The sequence below is a fragment of the Anneissia japonica genome, unplaced genomic scaffold, assembly GCF_011630105.1.
Source record: "Anneissia japonica isolate Jap-2015-1 unplaced genomic scaffold, ASM1163010v1 scaffold232_len381862_cov165, whole genome shotgun sequence".
NCBI lineage: Eukaryota > Metazoa > Echinodermata > Crinoidea > Comatulida > Comatulidae > Anneissia > Anneissia japonica.
Window position 1 is genome coordinate 365,485 of NW_022702252.1, and position 4,681 is coordinate 370,165.

General features: G+C 33.7%; 1 long non-coding RNA gene across 1 annotated transcript; it reads left to right on the forward strand.

Annotated features, from left to right (window-relative positions):
* Positions 1-2,279: 2,279 nt before the first annotated feature.
* Positions 2,280-4,675, forward strand: LOC117103830. Its single transcript, XR_004444663.1, has 3 exons — positions 2,280-2,346; positions 3,742-3,807; positions 4,428-4,675. It is a non-coding gene; the product is annotated as an uncharacterized LOC117103830 (long non-coding RNA).
* The last annotated feature ends 6 nt before the right edge of the window (positions 4,676-4,681 follow it).

Consider the following 4,681-nt stretch of genomic DNA (forward strand, 5'->3'; position numbering starts at 1 on the left):
CGGTATCCGTGACAGTATTGTTAATTGTGATGGTAAATATGCCTAATTTATATTGCTATAAAATCGATATTGTAGCTGTTTAGTTTTTAAGGATAAAAAAACCAAACATGGGCTCCTCCAGGAATCGAACCAGTGATATTCTACAAGCATCTCATCCTTTAAATATAACCTCAAAAGCTATCTCTCTCTCTCTCTCCATGGTTTAGTTATTTTCCCCCTCTGTCTTTCTCTCTCTCTCCCCACCCCTCTGTCTCTGTCTTTTTCTTCCTAAACTTGTATATTTTTACTTTGTTTAGTTTTTCTTTTTAACTTTTTTGCTTTTTTGCCATTATTATTCTGCTTTTAATTATTTTATAGTAAATTTGATTTTATTTTTTTTAATTTATATAATATGTATATATATATATATATATATATATATATTGTAATAATTTCTTTCCCTTTGTTATTTGTTTTTTTTTAAATTATTATTTTATCTTTTTAATTTCTTTGTTAATCTATTTATATTTCCTTTGTTACTTGTGTTACGTATTGAGGGTCTCTAATGATCAGCTCCGGCTGGATGGACCAAACAAGACCCCATGATATAGTTTGGGTATTTATTTAAAAACTCGACTGCTCTGAACAAACACTCTGTGTGTAAATATACGTCCTTCATATATTTTATATAAAAATCATGACATAACTTTGGGATGCCACTAAAAGTGGGCCATTAGTACAGGCCTAGGCCTACTCAATTAAGGATTCTTTCTTTTTTTATTTCGTAATTTTGTCCTTCTTCTAAATAAAAAGAATAATTCATCCTCTATTTCTCCAATATCACTGATAAAACAGACGCTATTTTCTCTAACAATTTTTAGATGTCTTCCTTTCTCCATAAATAAATCTCGATAAATGTGTCCTAACTTAAACCATATAGAAAATAGAACTATTTGTTCTATTTTCGCTGTGCTTAAACTTTAAATTGTATAAGTAACCTTCTGTAACATAATCATTTTTAAATTTGTTATAAAAGCGTAAAGTCGTGGTATTGTTGAATTAAAGCTATATTCCCATCTAAATCAATTTCATTCATAGCTCATATTATTCTCCTGAAAACGATTGGAGCAACTCAATCAAAACGTCCAGATATTCTCAACCAACAACATTTCTTTTTAGAACTACCTACGTGGTGTACATGTCATTCATATTCTTTCTCTGTTTCTAGCACCAGTTTTTCTTACATGACAAACATTTCAAAACCGCTTATCTGATTTCACTCATATCCTAGTACCGACTTCACTTGTTATACTAGTTTCCAATATAAATGGTGGGAGATCAATTTTAGTGGTGGAACCTATTTACTGTCTCTACACAAACAACAATAAATCCGTAATCGTCTTTTGATCATTTTCAGTTCCATGAGGTCGTGTTGTTACCGATACTGATTTGTCTTTGTTTGTGTGAGTCAAAGGCTTAAAAAAATGCATTCAAATGCACTCAGTCATGTGGCTCGAAGGTTGTCTGCTGGATAGAGTAATATCGACGGTCACTCTCTCAGAAAGACTGTTTATCTGGCCTATCCCAGTGAGTATTACGTCGGACGTACCATTTAGCATCGGTAAGTGCAAATTTATATAATATACACTTTCATATGAGAGTCATATCTTTGCAAATGGGGCGTTAGCGTGTGACAGATGGATAGATACTTTTTTTAATCGTCGGCACACCTTAAAAAAAATTTACATTTTTTTTAAGGAAAAGAATAATCTGTTACATAGGCCTATATACATGAAAACATACATATACATAAACACACACACAGATATATATATATGCAAATATATATATACTATATATATATATAGCATATATATATATATATAGCATATACATATACTAGAGTACGTTCGAGCTTTACATAATTGGCTACAGAATACTCCAATACTACAAATTTCGCTTCGTTTTAAAATATTTTATTCCTCTATGGTTAAATTATGTCAGAAAATAAAGATAACCTTAACACAGCGTTGCAGGGACGTTTGCAAATTTAGTCAGAAATTACGTCATAAATACGCTTTTATGTTTATATGTACAAACAAATTTTGTGCACAAAACTGCAGCGTTTTTGTAACGTGAACAGTGGCGCCGGATCCAGGAATTCGAAATAGAGTTTTGAATAATTGTAAGTATTTGGAAAGAATTTTTGGAAAGATTCTGAAACGTTCTATGTTTTGTCTTTCAGACGTGCAACACGTTGTTATTCCGTTTAACACTAGTCTGCATACTCGGACTACTAGTACAAGAGCTATCAAATACTCAGCCTGGTTTATTACAGCACTGAGTCTCTCGCTTCTCTTCAGTACAGTAAAGAAAATAATATTACAGTTCGCCCTCCAATTCGAGACCACCTTTGCGACCTGAAAATTTGTGGTGGTCTCGGGGTTGGTCTCCAATTAGAGGACCAGCTTTGTGATAAAAGGTTGAAGATTGTTAGTTGGGTCTTTGGAAATGTGGTCTCGAATTAGAGGGTGGAGGGGTCTTTAATTGGAGGGCACACTGTACTTTTACCTTATTTTGGTGTCGGTTTAGTTTTAAAAATGTTACTCAGTTTTTGATATTGTTGTCTTTTTAAGTAAAATATCAATCCGAGTAAAATTGTTTGAACTAAACTCAATGTAGAATTAATGTAGAATTAAAAATAATATTACGTTTACTTTATTTTGCTTTCGTTAACATTTTTTTACTCAGATAGGGCCTAGATTAATATTTGACTTAAAAGGAAAAAAACGAACACTCCAATACTTATCATTACTTATAAACCATTGTTAACGCCATTCTTTAACGAATTCCTAATTCTGATTGTTACCTGTATTGTCCTAATCTAATCCATGCACACAATAACATAAATTCCAGCACACTATTTGCATATGGAGCGGATCCGATGACCGGAGGTAACCTTGACATGTCAAAGTGCTTTACTCCACAACAAAAAGTGTGGTACAGTATTAATATTTATTTGAATGGCAATCGTCTATTGACGATGCGTTCAAAAACAGCAACAAATAATTATTACTAACGAATTACAATATGTAAACCAAAAAGCACAAGCATAATTGTTTCTACAGAATTGAAAAGAATCTTCCTTCCATAACTTAACTGCAGTATCATAATCAAATTAGAGATAACATATCATTATTTACTAATTAAAAAAACATCTCTACGGAGATCTCGTCTTGTCGTCAGTTGCTGATAAGGAGATGGAGTATCATTTTTATTTTGATCTCATGCGCATGAGTGTTAAGTATACTATGCTATAATCGGATTTAAATTCCCAATAAATCATCAGTGGCCTAGTTGGTTAATACAGTATGCGTATGCACAGACAGCATAAGGTCCCGGGTTCGAATCCCGGTTGGGCAATTACATTTTCACACTCGCAGATTCCTGTTCTTTAACGTTAAAAAGGATTTATATATATTTACAGCATAGTGTATATATAGTACCGAGAGGGTGCGGGTTCGAATCTAGAGATACCCTTTTTCATAAAATTGGAAAAAGGAACTTTCATTAAAGGATATTTCTGCCATGGACGCCTTTATCGAAATTGATAATTTGGCCTACATTTTGAACAACATAGTTTTGCCAGATTTATCTGAATTTCAATACTTTGTCTCTTATATGAAAAAGTGTGTAGGCTTAATTAAATGTTGCTGTTAAATTATTTATGTAATAAACTTTATATCAAATCTCTTATTTTAGAAATGGGAATTAATGTTAACGACACATAAGCCTCCACGCCCAAGGGTTTACAGACCGGCTGATCAGGTAATACATAAATTGATGATGATGACGTGGTATTAGGCTAAGGCTACATTTGATAATGGGATGAGGATGATTATGATGATTGTAATGATGATGAAGATGATGACGACGATGATGATGTTGAGAAGAGTGATGTTATTGATTTTGTGATGATGTTGACGATGAAGAATATAATGATAATGGTGATTACGATTATGATGATGATAGAGGCCTGGTGTAGGTTACATATTATCTGATTCTTCTGTACTTTTAACACAGAGTATCTTTAGGGCAAGTAGACTGATTCGCTGGTTCTCTGGGCACCTTCAGCGCAAGTCGTTCAGGGGTGGATCCAGAATTTGTCAAACGAGGGTTTCAGAATAGACAAGTGAGCAACACATAACACTGATTTGCGGCAAAACGGGGAGGCACATGCCCCCATGCCCCTACTGAATCCGCCCCTCCCTGTCGTTGTAGTAGAAGAGTTCCAAAATGTTTCTCTCTACGGAGTTTGATAATCACTACGGGTCCACACAATTTTGCACAATGATGCTAAGAGTTAATTACCTAACTTTACAATCTACCCTTTTGCAAATTTACCGTAGGCCTAATTGCTATTCATTTAATTACTTTTCTTTCAACAGACTTCGATACCTCAAACCGAAAAATTAGAATCGCCAATTGAAAACATAACAAAAGTAGGATCTGATAAAATGACAATACCGACACTTGCATCCATAAAGGAAGCGCGTCTAAAATCATCAAATAGGCAGATGCCTAAAGTTTCGAAACCAAAAGAAACAGTGGGATTGATTAATACAAGTGAAACTACGATAATTCTGAAAAACACTGGCTTGATAAAAGTTGGTGACACTTTTAGTGTGATCATCGAGACCCG